At 47.5% G+C, this 22362-nt stretch overlaps 1 long non-coding RNA gene across 1 annotated transcript; it reads left to right on the forward strand.

The window, feature by feature from the left end:
- Positions 1-6189: 6189 nt before the first annotated feature.
- Positions 6190-18880, forward strand: LOC144313964 (uncharacterized). The gene is made up of 3 exons (XR_013379613.1): positions 6190-6639; positions 8591-8697; positions 16862-18880. It is a non-coding gene; the product is annotated as an uncharacterized LOC144313964 (long non-coding RNA).
- Positions 18881-22362: the final 3482 nt, after the last annotated feature.

Here is a 22362-nt window from a genome sequence, read left to right on the forward strand (position 1 = left end):
TATGTACTCTGAGCTCAGTGAATTATGTGAATTTTCAGAATCGATCCTTACAACTTTCTAAGAGACATGTGCTGTCATTATCCCCATTTTATAGCTTAGGAAACTGAGGCTCAGAGAAATGAAATTACCAGCCCAAGGTCACACATGGCTAGTTAGGATTAAAATTGATGCCTATTTGTCTCCAGGGTTCATACGTTCCATCCTTCCTACCTACTATCCCCCAGGGCACTGGAGGAAGAGAAGAGGTTGGTGCCATGCTGGCCTCCACCCTTGGTCAAATTCATCCTGCCTCCATACAGATTGTCTTTTTGGTCTTGGAGATGGTGGCCTGATGGGTGGACAATGAGGCCTCCAGATATCATGACCAGGTGACAGCAGCTTGCCCATATTTCTGATGGCTGAGCTCCCCCGACACTTGGGCTAACTGACTCTGCTGCCCCCACCCCACCCCTCATTGGGCCTAGGTGGTGATTTTCCAGACACTGGCACCTGGCAGGCAGGTAGTCATGAGACTGAGGACCCACCCAGAAGGTCAGAGGTGCCCTCTGAGCCCAAAGCCAAATAAAAGTGAGCAGAGGACCTTCCACTGCAGCCATTTGTTTGTGCCATGTGTCCAGGAGCCCACCTAGGCACCCCTGCCACATGACCCAGAACTGCCCTGGCTTCTGCACCGTGGGAAGGTGTGAACCTACAGAGGGCATAGTGGGAATGAGGGGGTACAGAAGTACTGCAAATAGGGTGCCCCGCCAGCACCCACCCCTCACCAGTGGAGATCACAGACCTTTGGAAAAGACAATCACCCCTTGTCCAGAGTAGCCAGGGGGAAAGAAGAGGGTCTTTTTGGAGATTATTACATTCAGTCCTTAAAGCGACACAATGAAGGTGCTGTAATTATCTATTTTACAGACGAGGAAAGCTGCAGCGCGTCCCCGAAGCGGACATGTGGCCCCATGGTCAGCCCCTCTGCTGTACCACAGCCCTTATTAGGTTTGTGACAGGGGGTTGGGATGAAGGGGAAGAGAAATGGGGTCTCAACCAGGATTTTGGGAAGAAACCAGAGTCACCCCCACTCTTACCCCCCACACCCACAATAAATTGTGAACTACTAAAGCCATGAATGAGGTGGTCCCCACTCACTCACCAAGTCCACTGGAGCACTTCACCTTTCACATGCAGGTCCTATGCAAGTGCCAGGACCCAGCAATGGCACCAGCCCTGTCCTGAGGCAGGTGGCAGTGGTGAGAGGTGACAGATAGTTCAGAAAGCACCTACACTGGAGAGAGCAGGAGCGCTAGATGGCCTGGACAGCCAGCCCGTGCAGCTTGGGACAGGCAGGGGTCAGCGAGGCTTCCTGGAGGGAAGTTCTAAAGAAAGAGAAGGAGCTAAATGAGTGAGACAAAAGTGGCAACGGTGGGGGCGGGGGCAGGAGGGGGAGCAGAGCCCCAGAAGCCTAAGTCCTTTGCGGCTGCTAAGAGTTGCAGTTGAGGCAGACAGAGGCAAAAGGAGAGGGCTGTGGGTGGGCAGGCCAGAAATCACAGACCCTAAAGGCAGGGCTTGTGGGTTTCTAAGCCTGAGGAACCTAGGACAGCCAGACACTCTCCCACAATCTCCCCGAGTTCATCACTGTGAACCGGACTGGGAACATTCCAGTGTAATCAAAGCTCAGATAGGCAAGTCCCTGAGGCTGCACGCACTGGGGCCAACTTCCCTCCACCCCCCATCCAAATGCCCCCCAAGCTTGCTTGTTCCTTGCCCAGCCGGGCTGGAGTGGGGGTCCCCAGGTCCCAGGACACTCCTCCAGACCCTCAGAAGGCTGGAGGCCCAGAGTGGGAGAACTGGATGGGGATGGAGGGGAGAGGAATAGAAATGGAGTCAGAGGCCCCACCTGCACCCAAAAGATCCTGCCTGTGGAACAGGACCTGGGAGTGATAGGTTCTCAAGAGGCCCCTGCTCAGGCTGATGTTTCTAGAAAGCGCTGAGGGGCAGGACTTCAGCCCCAACCCGAGCCCCAGTCAGCACCACTGCCCTCTCCCAGCCCAGCCCTGGTCACTCTCAGGGGACAAGGAAGGGAGGGGACAGAGAAGCACAGCCCCTGGCCCTGGAAATGGGTGCTTGTCAGCCACCTGAACTGCAGACTCTGGTTTAAGTTAACAATTTTTATTTCTTTGTGAAAGCGTCCATTCTCTTATTAGCAGTGTTGTGCCTTCAAGGGCAGCACTTTCAGGGTGTGGGGACCAGTATCTTAAGTCCACTAGCAAATATCACCCATTTCTGCCTGAGATTAAAAAGACAAAGATGACCCCTTCCCTCTTTGCAATTGAAGAGCCTACTCTGTCTCATTCCCCCAGTTCCCTCCTTCTCCCCTCTGGCTCCCTGGCCCCTAGAAGCTGGGCTGTGGCATTAGCAAAAGTTAAAGACAGAAGCCATGAGGGGGAAGAAAAGAGATTATGCGGCCTCAGGAGAAGAGGTCCCCATCATGTCACAGGCTGGCCAGGTAAGCAGGTGGGATGCTGGAGTGAGCTCAGCATGGGTGACTCTCCCCTGCAGGACCTCTGAGCTTCCTGTATCAGGGCCCAAGGACCCAGTGTCATTATCAGCAGGTGCAGGGAGGGAACCTCCCCTAGTTGACCTGGCTGACCCCCATCTCGGGGCTGGCCAAACTCCATGCAACTCTGTGTGGCCTTATCTCCAAGCCATCATTAATGACAGTGCCAGGAGCCACCGCAGCAGCCACGCAAAGAACATCACATCACTTTCCATCTGTTATCTTTTTAAATCCTCACAAACTTGTGAAGTTTAATGAACCCATTTTACAAATGAGGCAACTGAGGCCCAGAGCACTTCGGTGACCTCCCAAAGCCACACAGTTTCTAAGTGACAGTGTCAGGACTCATATTTAGTCTGACTGCCTCCAGAGCCTATAGGAGGTGGATTAGCTGGGCTACCATTGCTCTTGCCCCAGCACGCCAGCTCACCCCCAAAGCCAAGACCTTACAGGGCAGTGTCTTCTGTACATCTGTCTGAACTCTGCTCATTGTTTTTGTTTGTTTGTTTGTTTGCTTGCTTGCTTGTTTGTTTTTAACCTCTGCTTTTCTTGCCCAGTTCTGCCCCAGGTTCTGGCCCACTCTTCCAGAGCTGAGGAGAGAGCAGGACGGACTCAGGAAGGTTCTATGCTCCTCCATCCTCAATGCCCCCAACCCTGCAGTTGTTTAAAACACACAGGATGCAAAGATCTTATCTGCCTTAGACTTGTTCATTGTGCTTATAACACACTTGGCGCATGTCTCAAAAGTACGGGCTGCTGGGGTATCTCATGGGGAGGGGAGCAAGTGGCAGAGTTGGTGCACACTGGCACGTGGGAAGGGGCCTGAACTCGGCTTGGCACACTGACTGAGCACAATCTGGCCAGCATCAGCGTCACACACACGTCAGAGTAGCCATGGTCACTTTTGTTAGTTAAGATACTGCACTTGGCCCGGAAAAAAGAAAAAAGGGAAGGGGCCCAGCCAACAGGCCAAAGTGGGTGTGGAAGGGGGCACAACAAAATCCTGGGGGCAGAGTTGAGCAGAGATTTGCGGCTCGGGCTGGCAGGAAGGCTTGCCAGGGCCCTGTAGGTGGCCTCTGCACCCTTCTGTTCTCTCCCTGCCTCCCCACTGCTTCCTGCTCTGACCCCACCATGCCTGGGGCACCTGAGACCCCCCTCCCTCACCTCCCAAGAGCACAGGCTTTGGAATGAAAGGAACCTGGGTTTGAATCCTGAGATTCTAAGCAAGTTACTTAGCCTCTCTGGATCATGGGTTCCTGAGATCCCGACTGGCAGAGCCCTGTGATAAAGGAGTTCATGAAAGAAGGTGTAACAATAGTGCCTATGTTTATGAAGTGCCCACTATGTGCCAGGATAGCTCATGTATTATATCACCAAATCCTCAAAACCACCCTGTGATGGTTGGTGCTTCTTAACACCCCCACGTTACAGGCAAGGAGGCTGAGGTTTAAGTAATTTGCCAAAGCTGATAAGCCAGTGGGCTTGGCCCCCAGAGTCCATGCTCCCAGCTACCCTGCTGTGCTGGTGGCTGGTGTGTGAGGGCACTCAGAGCCACCAGCTCACTCCCTAGGCCACTTTGCAGAGAGGCTGCAAAACTTTCTGTAGCAGCCAGGGGTGCTGACCTCAAGCTAGCATGCTGCCCCAGGGTCCCCCCACATAGGCCCTTCTGATCCTGTGGGAGGCCTTTCCTGACCACCTTCTGGCAAGTCTCTTCCTCCTTCCTCAGGGCTGGGGCTGGGGACCTAACATGGTATGGGCATGTTGCCAGGTGACATAAGGGAAGGGCAGCAGATCTCAGGAGGAACCTGTATACTTGGGGTACACTTGTTTTTAAACTGCTCCTTTTGACCCTTGCCTGGCCCAGGATGGGCCTGATGTTCCACTGAGTGATGGAAGCAGAGCTCAGAGGGGCTGTTTAAAGGGAGGGGTTTTCTTGGATACCTACTCATTCCCATTTCTCAGCCCTCAACCCACAAATCACTTCCTGCAGGGAATGGCTCAGGCCAAGCTCTTGTCCTGTCCAGTTAGCACCAACAGTGCTAAGTGTTATTTTAATCACCATCTCCCCTCCCCTCCGGGACTGGGTGCTTCTTGAGGGCAGAGACAAGATAACTTTGCTCATCACTGCCCCCAGGGCCTGGCACCCTAGCACCTGACATGTGTAAGGTAAACAAAGGCCTGTCTGGGCCCACGGTGTCCCAGGGAGGCTGAGAGGCAGCATGAGGGTTTCCCCAGTGGTGACCACAGCAGAGACAGGTCTGACCCTGATCAGAGGATAAGACCTGCTGTGGGAGACAGGGATGCCCCCCCCCCCGCAACTTCCTGTGCCAGTTCACAGAAGGAACCAGACCAGAACTGCCAAGGGCAGGTCCCAGTGGAACGGCCCTCTTGGCCCAAGGCTGCCAGCCTCAGCTGGCACCTGCCTTGAGCCCTCGGGCCTCAGCCTCTGTGAAGTTTCCTTTCCCAACAACAGCACCAGCAGTAATAATATTGCCTAAGACTCACCCAGTGTCAGTGTTACTGTGTTCTGGGCCCTGGGCCAAGCGGCCTCCATGATTATCTCTCGGAATCCCCCAAGTGACCTCTAGAGACAGGAGCCTTTTTCACCTTTATCTTACAGGTGAGGAAACGAAAACTCAGAGAGGTTAAGTGACTCCTGCAAAGTGGCTCAGCACATGAGGGGTGGAGGTAAGGTTGGGAAACCAGAGTTCAGGACCAGAAGTCTTAACCCTAAAGCTCTCTCTGCCTCCAGGGCCTGCCTCTCTAATTGGATAGTCTGGGGCCTGTCCCCCCTGCTCAGTGGGCTCAGGCATTACATTCCACCTGCAGGACTGTCAGGAACCTGCAGCCCTCTCTGTCCCACACCCCTGGGGCTCAATAGGGCACTCGTTCATTTACCATGTTGATAAATATTTGTTGAACACCTGCTATGTGGCAGATCTTGTACTAGGAGCCAGGGATGCGCTGGAAAACAAAACCAGACCCAGACCCTGCTCTCATGGAGCATATATTCTGGTGGAAAAGAATCAGACAAATTTGTATCCAATTACAAATTGTGATACGTGCCCAGAAGGAAAACTGAAGTTGGTTTCGAGGGAGAACAACACAGGAGGACATCACAGAGACAGCGGGGAGTCCTCCCCCGAGATGGCAGTTATGCCCTGACACCATTGACAGATGTCGGTTTCACCTGCGAGGTATTAAGAGGTTTCCCTTCCTTCTCCTCTCTCTCTCTCTCTCTCTCTTTAAAGATGTTATTTATTCATGAGAGAGACACACAGAGAGAAGCAAAAACACAGGCAGAGGGAGAAGCAGGCCCCCTGCGGGGAGCCAGATGCGGGACTGGATCACGACCGGAGCGAAGGCGGAGGCTCTACAGCCGAGCCCCCCAGGCGCCCGCGTTCTCCTCTCCATCAAAGAAAACTGCTGCGGCCCACGGCCATTTTGCCATTTGCGGAGGAAAAAAGCCCCTGAGTTTCCAGATCCTGGTGACCCCAGAGTAAAAGGTGAAGGGAAAATAGAACTTCACTTCTGTGGCTACAACGGAAGGGCCCCGAGCCCCGGGCGGAGCGGACGAGGCTGGCACCCCCGCCCCCCACGCCCTCCCGCCCTCCCGCCCTCGGAAGTGTGGTGCTCTGTCGCCACCTGGTGGCCGTAGCCGACTGCGGGGGCGACCGGGCTCCCCCGTCAGGGGCGGGATTCGGAGCGCGGCTTCCCTCCCGCGAAGGCCGAAAAAGAGGCGGTGGGCCCGGGTGGCCTCCTGGCGGGGCGCGCGGCTGACAAAGAGCGAGGGTGGAAGGGCAACTGAGGCTTGAGAGTCAACTGACTGGAGGCGACAATGGCCCCATTGTGTCCGGGGCCTTGACCTTGATTTCCTGCCACTTCTCTCCGGCGTGGCATCACCCGGGTCTGATTGGCCGGGCGTCTGCTCCGCGACGGGGCGCGCCCCGGGCTGGAACCCGAGCGACCGGCAAGGCCGAGGTGCGCGACTGTCCCCAGGAAGCCCGGAGAAGGCCGCCTCCTCTCAGAAGTCCTCAGCCTCCCCGCTCTGCACGGCCGGGAGTGCGGGGCCGGCACCAGGCTCGCGCGGAAAGGTGTGGCGCGGGGCGGGGCGGGGCGGGGCGGGGCGGGGTAAGGACTGAGCTGCGATCTGAGACGCTGCTCCAAGTCAGTCACGGGATCCTTGGGCGCCGACTTTACAACCTCCTACCTTTCTGCTGTTGTTGAGGACACACCCACGGTGCCATTCCCATGGTTAAATATATATGTATATATATTACAGAGGCGCCGGGTGGCTCAGCGGTTGAGCGTCTGCCTTCAGCTCAGGGTGTGGTCCCGGGGTCCTGGGATCGAGTCCTACAACTGGCTCCCTGCAGGGAGCCTGCTTCTCCGAGCCTCTGCCTGTGTCTCTGCCTCTCTCTCTCTGTCTCGTGAATGAATAAATACATGTTTTTAAAATATATTACACAATACCATAAAAAGCTGTCCCTTTTTCACACTCACCGCCCTCCTCTGGTAACTACTGTTGGTTTCATGAGTGTCCTTCCTAGTCTTGCTCCAAGTATTTTATGAATCTATACATAGGAAAATGTGTGAGTTGGTGTATGGACTCTTTGGGCCTCTATTTTTTTTTTCTTTCTTTCTTTCTTTCTTTCTTTCTTTCTTTCTTTCTTCTTTCTTTCTTCTTCTTTCTTAAGATTTTATTTATTTATTCATGAGAGACACAGAGAGAGAGAAGCAGAGACACAGGCAGAGGGAGAAGCAGGCTCCATGCAGGGAGCTGAATGCAGACTCGATCCCTGGACATGGAAATCCTGACCTGAGCAAAAGGCAGACACCCAACCACTGAGCCACTCAGGCGTCCCTGGGCCTCCATTTTCTAATCTGAAAATGGAAATGAAAATAACAGAAAAGCTACTTGAGGTCATCCATGTGGAGTGTTTATTTAGCTCAGCACCTAGCACTATCTTTCTTGTCATTATCATTGAGCCCTGGGTCCACTTCTGAGGTCCCAATAGAAGCTCTTTCTTACTCCATAAGCTGTGCTTCCCCCTCCTTCTCCCCTCTAATAAACTGGGTTAAAAATCTGTGTTCCTGGGGCACCTGGGTGGCTCAGTGGTTGAGAGTCTGCCATTGGCTCAAGTCATGATCCTGGGGTCCTGGGATCGAGTCCCCCATGGGGCTCCCTGCATGGAGCCTGCTTCTCCCTCTGCCTGTGTCTCTGCCTCTCTCCCTGTGTCTCTCATGAATAAATAAATAAAATCTTTTAAAAAAAATCTGTATCCCCTAATGCCTGTATTTTTTTAAAGCTAGAAAGAGCATCTTCAGCTAGCTTCTAGCTGTTTTGTACCTGTTCTTCCCTGCCCTCCACTTCCTTCACCCCCACACCTCCCCTTACCTTCCATGTTTGACCCGATGCGACCACTCACCCCACGGTAGGGAGATCATCCCACTCTGTGCCAGAGGGAGAGACTTCCGCCTGCACATGGTGCTGCTAAACCCACGGTGACTCTACCTAAAAGCTGTCCCCTGGGTAGAGGTAGGGCTAGTGGCTCAAAAGGGAGAGCGCTCTGTGAAAGGCCAAGTGGCAGAGCAGGTAAGTGCAGGGCTAGCTGGCACAGCACCCCAGGGGTGGCCAAGGACAAGTCCCTTCCCCTCTGCGAGCCTCAGCTCCCTCACCCGTACCATGGGCTCTTAACAGGAGCCACCACATTCAACTGCTATGAGAATAACACAGCCCCCATGGAGGGACCCGGCGCTGAGAAAGCTACATGGTAGTTATTATGAGGTAGGAAAAACGAAGTGTCATGTTTATTTAGCATTTTTAGGCTTGCAAAGGGAATTTATAAGTTCTTCCTTCTCTTTAAGAGGAGCTAATCCAAAAAAATAAAAATAAAAAAATAAAAGGAGCTAATCCTCAGAGAAAGAAGTTTGGTTTTGATTGACAAGTCTCCAGAGAAAGGGAAATTCCTTCACTTCCGCTTCTGTTGGAGCAGCCAGTTTTCACTTCCTGACACTGTTGCTTGTTCACTTCCTGACACTCAGGTCCCTGAGATGGGCCACAGAGTCTCCCTGGCCAGACAGCACCAGGATGCAGGACACTACAGGACCTCGCCGTTCCAGATGATGCAGCAGGGAAACAGCAAATCGATGTGAGTAAGATAAGGCCAAATTACCCATCAAGCAGGTGCTCTGTGCCCAGTCTACCACACCACGCTGCACAGCACAGGGTCTGTTTCCCCTATTGGGGAAAAAAAACCCTTACTGCACATACTAGCTAATACTCAGTGCTTATTAGATCCCAAGTGTAAGCACAATGAACAACCTAGGACGGAGACGATCTTTGCCCTCATGTAGCTTGCTTTTTTAATGGTTCTGCACGTGATAACTTCCTCTGCTTTTTTTCCCCTATTTTTTGGTGTAACTTACACACATTAAAATTCACCTTTTTTAGTGCAAAGTTCTATGAGTTTTGACAAACACAGTCATGTAACCATCATCACAATCAAAATATAGAATATGTTCATCACCTCCTGAATATTTTGTTACTCTTTAGTGGCCAGCCCCTCCCCCCATCTCCAGCCATTGGCAGCCTTTAATTTGAGGGCTATCCTTGTATTTTGACTTTTACAAAATGGAATCTTTCAGTATGTAGCCTTTTGAATCTGGCTTCTTTACTTAGCATGATGTTTTGAGATTTATCCCTATTGTTATACATATCAGCAGTTCATGCCTTTTCCTTTCTTTCAAATTTTTATTACAAAAATGTTCAAATATAAAGTTAAAAGAATAATGCAGTGAACGCCTATAAACCTACTACCTAAATTCAATAATTGTTTCTATTTTGCTATATTTTAAAATGATGTCTATACATAGGCATATATTTGGAACCATTCAAAAGTACTTTATAGACCTTGACACTTCCCCTATAAAGCTTCAACATGTGTTACCTAAGAATGAAGACAATTGGTAAGCATATCCCACTGAGCAAGTTGACAAGGATTCTCAAGTGCCATCTACTACCCATCCATTTGTAAACATCCCCTATTTCAAAAAAAAGTCTTTTGTAACTTTTTACCCAACTGTCAGAACTTTGTTTCTTAATTTTTAGTTTGAAATAATTATAGACTCACAGGAAGATGCAAAAAATTAGAGTCTTGTGTAGCATTTAACCAGCTTCCTGCAATGGTGACATCTTAAAAAGAGCTGTAGGAAACTCTCCAAATCAGAACACTGACATTGGTACATTACTGATAATCACACTGCAGACCTTATTCTGTATTCACCATTTTATAACCTGCACTCATTTGTGTGCATGGATGTGTGTATAGTTCTATGCACTTAATCTTGTGTATGGATCTGTGTATCTACCACCACAGCCGTGGTAGGTAACTGTGACCTCACCATGGAAAGATTCTCTAGTTCTACCTCTCTGTAGGGACACTCACTCTCACTTCATGCCTCCCTGTCCCTGGTCTACTAAGTTTTTCTCTGACTCTACAGTCTTATCATTTTGATAATGTTCTATACATGAAATCATACAGTAGTATGCCACCTTTTGAGATTGAAGTTTTTTTTCACTAAGCATACTGCCCTTGAGGTCCGTCTAGTTTGTCATGTGTATTATCACCAGTCCATATCCTGTAATGGCTGAGTAGTAAGCATTCTTACACAGATGGACTGCAGATTAGCTGTCCTCCAGTTGAAGGACATGTAAATTGTTTATGATAAATAAAGTTGCGGGATCCCTGGGTGGCGCAGAGGTTTAGCGCCTGCCTTTGGCCCAGGGCGCAATCCTGGAGACCCGGGATCGAATCCCACGTCAGGCTCCCGGTGCATGGAGCCTGCTTCTCCCTCTGCCTATGTCTCTGCCCCTCTCTCTCTCTTTCTCTGTGACTATCATAAATAAATAAAAATTAAAAAAAAATAAAGTTGCGAACATTTGGTACAGGTTTACGTGAGAACTTAAGGCTCATTTCACTTGAGTAAATACCTAGGAGTAGGATCGCTGGGTTGCACAGTTAAGTCTGTCCTTCTGTGAATCTGCCAAAATCTTCTGCACACTGGCTCACATTCCCAGCAGCATGTGTGAGAGTTGTCATTGCTCTGCACCCTGCCAGTCCTAGCTATTACCACTTTTTCAAAAAAATTCTAGCCGTGGGGCACCTGGGTGTCTCGGTTGGTTAGGCATCTGTCTTCAGCTTAGGTCGTGATCCCAGGGTCCTGAGATCAAGCCCCACATCAGGCTCCCTGCTCAGTGGGGTAGCCTTCTTCTGTCTCTGTCTCTGTCTGTCTCTCTCTCTCTCTCTGCCCTTCCCCCACCCATGCTCACTCACCTCTCTCTCTCTCTCTCAAATGGATAGATTAAAAGTAAATAAATTCTAACCATTTTAATATATGTGTGACGATATCTCCCATAACTTTTAAATCATAAATAAAATCAAGTTAAAACTCTTCTTAAAGCCCTCTAGTGGCTTCCCATCACAGAATCAAATTCAAACTCATTTCTGAGGCCTGCCAGACTGGCTTCCTCCACCTCTTAGAGACTCTGCCTCTAGTTCTGGTACAGCCCCAATGAACTCCTGTGGTTTCTCCAACGCCCTAAGCTAGCTAGCTTTCCCTCAAGGCTTTTCTCTCCTAGTTCCTTTTGCTTGGAATGTTCTTGCCTCAGGTATCCACATGGTTCATTCTCTCTAACACCAGCTTCTCAGAGAAACTTGCTGATGGTCAAAATAAGCCCTATATCTGCACTCATCTTCACAATTCTCTTACCCTGTTTTATTTTTTTTCCTGGCACTTACCTCTTCTTGGTATAATATGTGTCAGTCACTGAATTGCTTGCTGTCTGCCTCCCTTACACAGGCAGGGATTGGCTTTGTATGACTATCTCCACTGCTTAACACAATGCTTGGCACAGTGGAGACACTCGATAAATACTTGTTTAATGAATGTGTGTCAGAAACTTGTGACCCTCTTGTCATCCTTCTGACCCACCTTTTAGTCATCTGGCATCCTGGCAACCAGCTTGGAGCAGGTGGAAACCACTTGGTTTAGCTGCTCCCCAGGACTCTTGCTTTCTGCTCAGGGCTTCTGTCTGCAGGTCTGAGGTTAATCCTGCTGGGGCAACCCCTGACCAATGGAGCTCTATTTGGTTAGGGGATGTTTACTCTCTTCTCTAACACTGGGTAGAGGTTCTCAGGTGCAGACCTCCGCAGGATGGAGCCCCCATTGCCCACAGTGGTGACCAGCTCCATAGCACACCACGTCCTGGCTTTCTTTCCTTCCCATCTGCTCTCTCCACCCGCCTGCTCCTGTTCCCTAGAATCAGTGCTGGAAGTGACTTGCAAATAAGCCCTTTCTCTGCTTTCTCTACCTGCGAGGAGGTAGCAGGGATGGAAAAAAGCCCAGGTTAAATTAGAACAAATATATGGAGCCCATAGTCTAGTGGGAGAGACAAATAATACTTTTAAAAAAGAAACAAAATTTAAATAACTACAGTTGAAGGGATAGAATTTTCAACAAATGGTGCTCTAGTAACTGAATATCAAAAAGGAAAACAATGGGTCTCAATCCCTACCTCACAACATACTTGAAATAGATCAAAGAACTAAGGATTTAATAAAGAAAAACTATAAAGCTTCTAGGAGAAAATTGACATGACCTCAGGATAGGCAGAGTTCTCTTAGATCACAGGTAGAACTAATCATAAAAGGGGGCAGAAGCAGCATTAAGAATATGAAAGGTAAGTCACAGAATAGAAGAAAGTTTTTTGATACATATATTTTTTTAAGATTTTATTTATTTATTCATGGGAGACACAGACTGACACAGGCAGAGGGAGAAGCAGGCTCCCCTATGGGGAGCCCGATGCGGAACTTGATCTCAGGACCCTGGGATCATGACCTGAGCCGAAGTCAGATGCTCAACTACTGAGCCACCTAGGTGCCCCTCATTACATATTTTTGACAATAATTTGCATGCACAGCACACAGAGAAATATATAACTCAAGAAGAAGGCAAAAACCAAATTAAAATATGGCAAAAAACTTTGGCAAATACTTTAAAAGAAGATATACAGGGCAGCCCTGGTGGCCCAGCAGTTTGGCAGCTACATTTGGCCCAGGGTGTGATCCTGGGGACCCAGGATCAAGTCCCACGTCGGGCTCCCTGCATGGAGCCTGCTTCTCCCTCTGCCTGTGTCTCTGCCTCTCTCTCTCTCTCTCTCTTTCTCTGTGTGTCTGTCATGAATAAATAAAAATAAAATATTTTTTAAAAATAAATAAAAAATAAAAGAAGATATACAAATATCCATAAGCATGTGAAAACTTGTCCAATATTACTAGCCATTAGGAAAATGTAAATTAAAAACATGAGATGACACCATACACCCATTAGAATGGCTGAAATTGGAAAGAATGGTAGTAGGTGTTGATAAGGATATGGACCAACTGGAATTTTCATATGCTGCTGGTAGCAGTGTGAAATGGAAAAACACTGTGGAAAGAAGATTGGCAGTATCTTATAAAAATTTAAACATATACATACCATCTCCCCAGTGATCTCCATTATACTTATTTACCTGAAGGAAATAAAAATGGAGGTCCACAAGAAGACTTGAACATGAATTGTCAAAGCAGCTTTATTTATAATAGCCCCAAACTGGAAATAGCCCAGGTGTCCATCAATAGGCAAAGAGATACATTGTGGAATATTCATACAATTTCTTGGTACTCAATAAAAAAAACAAATACTGATAAGTGCTACAACATGAATAAACCTCCAGAACGTTAAGCAGAGTAAAAGAAGCCAGATTGAAGAATATATACCATATGATTACATTTATTATTTTTTTAGGATTTTATTATTTATTTTAGAGGGGGAGAGAGAGCACAAGAATGGGGGGGGGGGGTAGAGGGAGAAGGAGGAGTAGGCCACCCACACACACCAACAGGCCGTGGGACTATGACTCCAGCCAAAGGCAGACACTTAACTGAGTAAGCCACCCAGGTGGCCCCATATGATTACATTTATTTTTTTTTATTTTTTTATTTTTTGATTACATTTAAATGAAGTTCTAGAACAAGCAAAAGGAAGCCATGGGAACAGGAAGTAGGGAGTGGTTGGCTGGGGCTGGTCATAGGTGGGTAGGGAGTGGGGAATATTGACTGGAAAGAAGGATCAGGAAAATTGGATAGGTTTTGGAAATTATATATTGAGTAGAGTGGTGGATATATGAATATTTGTTAAAACTCGTCTTTTATTTATGTAAATTACACTTCAATAAGGCTCGTTTTATTTTACTGTTTTTTAAAGATTTTATTTATTTGAGCGAGAGAGCAAGCACAAACGGGGAGGGGCAGAGGCGAGGGAGAAGCAGACTCCCTGCTGAGCACAGAGCCTGATGTGGGACTCAAGCCCAGGACCCCGGGATCACAACCTGAGCTAAAGGCAGACGCTCAACTGAGTGAGCCACCCAGGTGCCCCATAGGCTGATTTGAAACAAGAGGTAGCTATAGCGTGTGATGAGTGCTCCAAAGGGAAGAAAACAGAGTACCATAAGAGAAAAAATGGGGAAGTAAGACTACTTTTGATTGGTTGAGCAAGGAAGGACTCTTGAGGAGGTGACATGGGAGCAGAGATCTGAATGTCAAGATGGAGTCAGCCATGGAAAGATCTAGGGGAGTGCATTCTAGGAAGAGGTCACTGCGGGAACAAAGACCCAGAATCAGGAAGGAGTTTGGTGCTATTGGCAACAGTCTGAAGGCCAAGTGTAACTGAAGTGGTAGGAGACAGGGTGGAGAGGGGGGCAAGAACCGGATCATGAAGGACCTTATCAACCCTGATAAAGGTTTAGAATTTGAAATGAATAAAATGCACATCTCTCTAGTGGGTCTAGTAGGGCAGAAACACATAAGCAAATAAAAGCAAAATAGGGTCATGGGTGATATATATTTGGGGAGTGTACGAGGATAAAGGAGGGACTAGTCAGCACTCCTGGGAAGACTTCTTGGAGGAGGTGACATTTCAGTCAAGATTTAAGGAAAAGCAGCAGAGGAGAAAGGATATTACAGTGGAGGGTACTGTGTCTATACAAGCCCAGAGGCATGCAGCCCCACAGAACATTCGAAGACCTGAGCATAATGTCAGTCTGCTTGGAGTTTTCTGTAGGAGTGGAAGTGGCAGGAGACTGAAAGCTGTAGGGAGAGGCTTTTGAGCCTGTCAGAAGACAGAAAAACCCTAAAGAATGTTGAGTAAGGGAGTATCAGGACCAGGTGTACATTTCAGATCAAGACCTCCAGAAGGGTCAGGTGGAGAGCAGGACCACTGGTTCTGAAGTGACATCACGGAGAAGGCCTCAACAGGCCGGGCAGGAAGAAGGGCAAACTCTACAAAGAGGTGACTGGGCCTATCCTGAAGCTGGGGGCCCAACTGGCCTGTGGCTTGAAGGCCTATCTCCCCTGGGGGATAATGATCCAGGTAAGTAGGACAGATGAGGAGAAACAGGTTGAGGAGAAGATATGCAGTTTGAGGCAGCAGAGGGCCAGAAATGCTAACTTCAAAGTGCACCTGCTGCTCCCTTAGAGGGCTTGTTAGGCCAATATCCCCAGGCACTGGTCCCAGTGAGTCAGAAGCAATAGGTCTAGAACAGAGCTCAAGAAACTGCATGTGTACAAAGTGCCAAGTGCCACTCCCACTCTAACGCTGGTAGACGCCTTACCTATGGGACTGCCAATTTGGTCTCTCCAGGGGCCTGGAGCAGGAGGCAGGGCAGGTACATTCTCATCTGGAATGTGGCCAGAGCAGTACAGCAACCCGAGCAAAGGTGGCGTCTAAAATAAGGCTCTGGATGTAGTGATATAGTGAGAGCAAAGATAGCTTGGGTTTCCACTGCTGCAGCTAAAGAATTGCAAGAGAGAGGCCCTGGTTATGATGTGTAACTCCTGATTACCTGCCCAGGGAGCCACAGAAACTCGTGATGGGGCCATGATTAAAGCATATGTCTGCATCTGCACCCTCTCTTGTGTTGCAGATGTTGGGGGCATGATGGGATTTACAGTGGTGGTGAACTCTGCATGAGTTCCGGGCAAAGAGAGCAGCTTCTACCAACCAACCTTCACTACAGCTCTGTGTGCTCAGTCCTATTATTATTCCCATTTTACAGATGAGGAAACGGAGGCCTCGAGACATTTAGTAAATTGTTCTGGGTCCCAAGGCCATGATTCAGGAGAACCCACGCTGGAACATAGGACTCTGGACTTCTCTAATCATAGCCTTGCCCTGCCTCCATAAGTCATTCCATTTCTTAATCTTAATTGATCTTCCAAGTAAGGGAGAGGGCATAGTACAAGTTTTTTCTGTTTTGTCCTGCTCAGAAAGTATCTAGGTCCTTACTCTGTGTGTTTTCCAAAGAAGAGGCTCCCAGGGCCCAGAGGAGCTGGGACTTAAAGCCTCATGGTGCATAGGGAGTTGTCAGGTCCCAGGCAGGAGCACGTGCCTAATCTTCTATTGCTTCCACAGCAGTGCCACCTGTCTCCAGTAGCAGGAGGTGGATGAGGCGGCAGCAGCAGCAAACCTGTCCCCAGTGCAGTGCAGTCCTGTTTGGCTGTGATGAAATACTCATGGCATATGGCTGCAGAGTTACTATCTTGAGAGCAGACAGAAATGAGATTTTTCATGTGCCAGATTTCACTCCCTCTCTGAAACAATTCTTGTAGTAAACAGAGGTTTCCTGGTTTTAAGATCTACAGGATGGGAATTCCTTTACACTTTTTAAGTAAAACTATTGTCTTGCAGAGTTTCATTCTATTGATGGTGCAAATGTTTTTTAAACACAGAAGCTCTTCTGTGTCCCTCCCTTCCCCCAGAAGCCAGGACAGGAGGAGGCGCTGCCACCAACTCTGTTCCAACCCCAGACCACCCCGGGATGAGACCTCCCCATGTCCCATGGCTGTCATCCCTTGGCAAATGGGATGGGGAAGAGGAAAGGCTTGCTGAGTGTGGGAGGCCACAGGGTGGAGAAGGCAAGGAAGGGCCAGGAAGCAAGTAGAATGTGACTTTTAGGAGGAGAATTATTTTGAACTATGTCTTTTGCTCTGACAGCATAATGATCATTATTAGGACCTCAGATGTAACACGAAGCCCGCCCTGAAGTTAAATTTTCCCTTTCAGATAAGCGTGGCCTGTCAACCCACCATAGGATGGTTCTATGCCAACCTCCTCCATGTTGGGGGGGGGGGGCAGGGTGGGGTTGGAATGTTCAGCTGCTTCCTCACTCTTACCTTTCATTAAGAACTTTGCTTTCTCTTTTTTTTTTAGTAAACAAGGCACCGTTTTTCTACCTTAGCCTTATGAAATCAACCTGAGAAATGCTTTGTGCAAGGACCACAGCTGTTTTTACAGCTCTCTACCTACATTTCTACCCAGCTGCTCTCTGGAATCTCACCACCCCAGGGACCCTCCTGGACACGCTGTTACCTCTAATAGAGCGGCAGACCCAGAGCCCGAATTATGCCCAGACAGATTATTTTTGGCTTTCACAGTGTTATAAAAATCACTTTTCACATCAAAATCCTGTTTGTGGGCTCCTCTTGAAAAATCTGAAAATGTAGCTGCAGTGAAACACATTTCCCTGTGACAAGTGGCTGGAGCTGAGTAATAGCGGCTCCCTTTGCACTGAGTTTGTTCCCTGGTTTGCCACAGTCCCCACCACTCTCCTTCACCTCCCATCCACTGCCTAAGAGAGAGTAGCAATTAAAAGGCAGATACAGAGATAAGAATTTCAGTCCTAATACTACCACTCATGGTCTGTGGCTCCTTGAGCAGGTGTCTACATCTCTCTGAAGCCTGTTTTTAATCGGTAGGAAGTGGAGAATCATCCATGTATGCAGAGCACTGGCAGAAAGTCTAGGCTAGAGGAAGCACTCACTGAGACTTTGCCAAGTTTGTTAAAGGTGTATATGGACACACTATTGCAAATATAAGCTTCATATAAGCAAGGATTTTCTAAATCTGTTTTGTTTATTCCTACATCTTCTGAGTTTGGGATAGACCCTGGCACATGGTAGGCACTTAGCAAATGGGTTGAATAACTATGTGAATTTAATGTTACCATGAGTTCTTATGCTTCATGTATCATGTGCTAAATTATTATTATCCATCCATTTTAGAAATATAAATGCAAATGGATATAAAGGTTGATTATTTCAGGGCTAGTCTTCAGAGCTGTTGATGGAGATTTCATTGCCATATTCCACTGAGTAGCTGCCTAAGAGAAAAATGTGTTTTCCTCCAGGACTGGGATCCTAAGATCATTATCCGAATACCAGGCCACTTAAGAAATCAGTGCTTCAGAAAGTCACAATTAGAAATGCACGCATTTGTGTAACGCTTCTTGAGAACTCAAGGTGCTTTACAAACATGTAAAGCACTAAGTGCTCCCGAAGCACTTTCCTCAGAAGTAATACTTCCAGAGAGGATAGTGCATTTAGGTAAAACCAATGGAAGTTTCTATGCCACGATCTCAACAAGGCTCAACCTCTGAGTGCTGAAATTTGCTCCCCGCTGGATGCTGCTTTCCTGGAAATACAGAAGATAGGTTGACTCTCAACTTGATTCAATGTTAACCTATTGGTCCATTGCATTACTTGTGCCTTCAGGAGCCTTCCATTGACTTGTGGTTTGGGTATTGGCGGCCTTTAGGGGTCAGCTGTGTTTTTTGTTTGCTTGGCATCGGCTTCCTCATTGTGGTAACTAAACTTCAATTTTCCTAGGGAAGCCCTTCCTTGTACACTTTCAACTGTAGGGTTTAGTGGTGGCTTAATCTCACTGGTGCTCAGCTCCAGAGGAGAGCATGGAAGTAGCCAAGGTGTCACATCTCTTGGCTCCAGCCAAACATTCAGAAAAAACCCAAGTTACCCAAAGCCAATGCAAACAATGAGACTCCAACCTGGAGCTTTTCTTAAGACTATTGGGAAAGAGAATGCCTTTTGTTTGCTGGGACTTTTTGCTGTGGGAATGTAATTCTGACACTGCCAGAGGCACCACCTGAGAATGCAGAGAAAAGAGAGCTGAGCCAGAGAAAGCAAGAGAGGAGATTTCTGGTGATAGTATTTGAGTGGCTATATACAGCTACACCTGAAACTTGCCTCTGGATTTTTGGTTTCATGAGCCAATAAATAAAATTTCTCTCCTTTTTTCTTAAAAAACCAATTTGAATAGCATTTTAGTCGGTTGCAATGAAGGCATTCCTGACTAGCAGATTAGAATTTGAAAAAGTAGATCAGAAAAAGAAACACAAAACTGTGACACCCCTTGCTCAGATGAAAACTGAAACCTTGAATGTGGCCACAAACAAACTGATGAGTTTGCCTTTTCTTCCTTGACCTGGACCTCCAATTCCATTAGACTCCGGCAGAGCAGTGACCTAAGAAAGAGTACAAGAAGCATAATTATTTGTCTCATTTCTTTAATACTCTGACACAAAAAAAGAATCTGGTCACTCTTGAGCTAACCACATTCACTGGCTTTCCTTTCACATGTATTAATTTGCTAAGTAGAAGACACTGAAATAAGCCAGGGGCCAAGTCTTAGTAGACTTCTCCAGTGCTTTAAAACACTCTATACTTGGGGCACTTGGGTTGCTCAGTGGTTGAGTGTCTGCCTTCAGCTCAGGGTGTGATCCTGGGGTCCTGGGATCCAGTCCCACATCAGGCTCCTTGCAGGGAGCCTGCTTCTCCCTCTGCCTGTGTCTCTGCCTCCCTCTGTCTCTCATGAATAAGTAAATAAAATCTTAAAAAAAACAAAAACCCACACACAAACCACAACTCTCTGTGCTTGACCTAGAGAAGTCCACTAGTGTTTGCCATTGAACCTGTGAGCTCCAGAAACATGTTGTTCAACTTGTGCAACGTCTAGAGAAGTCCATTTAATAGAGTTACTGAGTGTCTCTGTGTGTCAGGCTCCAGATTTCACACAGCTTTATTTTTTTTATTTTTATTTTTTTTTAGATTTCACACAGCTTTAAACAAATGGTGGCAGCCTTTCTCTTTTTGAGGAAGGCTTGTTTCTAGTCCTTTGTCATCCCTTCTTGACTCTTTGGGGCAACACCTTTGCCATGACCCTCTTCCCCTCTGACCAGCCTGAACTCTGCTGCCCAGTGATTACAGAAGACTGCTTCCCATTCCCATTTCCCATTTCCAAGAGCTTCCCTGGTTCCCTGTGGGTTCCATATGGAATCTATACTCTTCTTCTTAGCCTTTAATAAGAACAATACCGAGACTAAAAGCTCACAGTTTGGAGCATTTACCGGGTACTGGGCACTATGCTTAGGTTTCATATGCACTCTCAGTTAATCCTCAAAATGATGCCATAAAGTAGATATTAATAGTTATACCTATTTTTTTTCCCAGATGAGGTACAGAGAGGTCAAGTAATTTGCTCAAGTCACATGGCCAATAAATGATAGGAGTCCGAAAACAACTCTGTTACTTCAGCTTCAGACCTCATGTTCCTACCAGAAGATTCTGCTATCTTCAGAGCTCTTCCACAACCTGCTCTGTCTCTACCTTGTTCCTCACAACTCTACAATTTCCGCAGTCCACTTAGGCTGGTCTTCGGTTATGCCTGCTGTTCTCTGATTTTGTTGTCTTTGCTTATTTGTTTAGTCATTCGCTCATTCAGCACATATGTACCTAGAATGCAATCTTTCCTTCTACCTCTCCAAATCCTGCTTTTCAATGCTTTGCTCCACATCCTTCCTTTCATGCATCCCACATTAGCCAGTGTACTGGCATAGCCTTGCTTTCATGAATGCTGGGGACACAGAAGGGAATGACAACATAGTTGAGCATTCGGTTTCACAGGGGCCTTACCAGATCTCATGTTATTTGGCTTTCCCACCAGGAGGCAGATGCCTGGAGAATGAGGTGAGGGAGCACCTCTTCTTTTGTAGCCATCACCACACTGAGTGCACAATAGCCATTCAAGAAACATTTTCATCCAATTGTTGAGTGAACAAACAGGATCCAGTGAAAATATAGTGGTTTTTTAAATTTATTTTTATTTTTTTACTTTTTAAAAAGATTTTCATTTATTTATTCATGAGAGACACAGAGAGAGAAGCAGAGACACAGGCAGAGGGAGAAGCAGGCTCCTGGCAGAGAGCCCGGCGCAGGACTTAATCTCAGGACTCCAAGAGCATGACCTGAGCCAAAGGCAGACGCTCAACCACTGAGCCACCCAGGTGCCCCAACACAATGGTTTTTTAAATGGCCTTGTGAAGGGGCACCTAGTGGCTCATTGAATAGAGCATGTGACTCTTGATCTTGGATTTGTGAATTTGAGCCCCATCCTGGGGAATTTGAGTTCTATCCTGGGGCATAGAACTTCCTTTCAAAAATAAAAAAGTGAGATAAAATGGCCTTCTGAAAAATCATGAATCTGGATTCTTTCTTTCATCAAGACTTCAGGTAAAGTTTATGAGGTAGGTGTCACTATCCCCATTTTTACAGATAAAACTGAAGCTCAGAGAAAGTGGGTAACTTGGCCATCTTCATAAAATGCATCGATCTCAGAGCACAAGCTCCCTAACCACTGCATCAGGCTGCCTCTGCATCCTTAGATAGTTCTCCTGAATTACATGTGTAAAAAAATCCATTACAGCTTCTGTGGCTAATGAACTTTTACAGAAAATATGCTTTGTCAGGGCCTTCTACACAATTTTTCTTTATTTCTGGGAATGGAAGGAAACTCACTACTGTTCTGAAGAAACTTGGTAAAACTGCATCAACTTCTACCACTGCCCCACTGCTGCGTCCTGGGACTTGAGGTCAAATTCTAGAAAGAACCACATGGGATCCACAACCTGGCTATGTCTCTCAGGTTCTTGGATGCTGCCAGCAGCATTCTCTGGGTTTGTACTCACATGACAGCACTCCTTCATTATGGATGTGGAGGTGGATATGAGGGTGGGAAGTGTTCTGTTTTTCTTTTGATAGTTATGCCCTCTCAATCCCAACCAACTCAGTAAAAGGGGAGTGGCCAGGGACCTTACTGAAAACATGTCTCATCATCTCTTCTTCCCCAGCACAGCCCTTATTTGTCCCAACTCTCATGATAAGGCAGTTATCCCTGCCTTATACCCCTCTTTCTCACCTTGCTCTGCCCTCATTAGGACCTCAGAGGCATATGATTGCCCCTAAAGGCCTAGAAAAATTTCCACAAAGTCTTACTGTCAGAGTAGACTTATGGACGTAGAGTAGACTTATGGACATATAGTCTCTGGTCTTCTGTATCGGTGGGTCAAGCCCCTGATGGTCAAAATAAGGTTTTGGAGTGTGCATAAGTGACCTTCATTCTTCAGAGGCTAACAGGCAATGCTGTATTCCCCTGCCAACCTTAGAAGGACACTCCAACCCCTCAGCACTGCTTCCTGGGTCTCTCTTTATCTTGCCCTCCCTTTCAGCAAACCTCTTCCCAAAACCACTGCTGCATCTCCTTTCTCTCCAATCCCTCCTCAGTCTGGGCTCCCAGCATGTTCCCTTCCACCATATTCTTCAAACCTCATTCTAGCTCAATTCTGCCCCCACCCTCCCTGACCTCCAGGAAAGATTTTGGTTAGATCTGCTGTACAACCCAGGTCTCACCGCCCCAGCCCAGCTCCCAACATCTTCCTGCCTACTATTCTCTGCCCCTTGGGACCTTGGGCTCATGTTTTCAATCTCTTCTATTAGTACAGCTCTGTCTGAAGCCATGATTCTTCTCTACCTTTCACAACTGTCGTCTTCCCCATTTATATGTGTTTCTTTTAAAAATAAATG

This window comes from Canis aureus, chromosome 5, assembly GCF_053574225.1.
Source record: "Canis aureus isolate CA01 chromosome 5, VMU_Caureus_v.1.0, whole genome shotgun sequence".
Classification (NCBI taxonomy): Eukaryota; Metazoa; Chordata; class Mammalia; order Carnivora; family Canidae; genus Canis; species Canis aureus.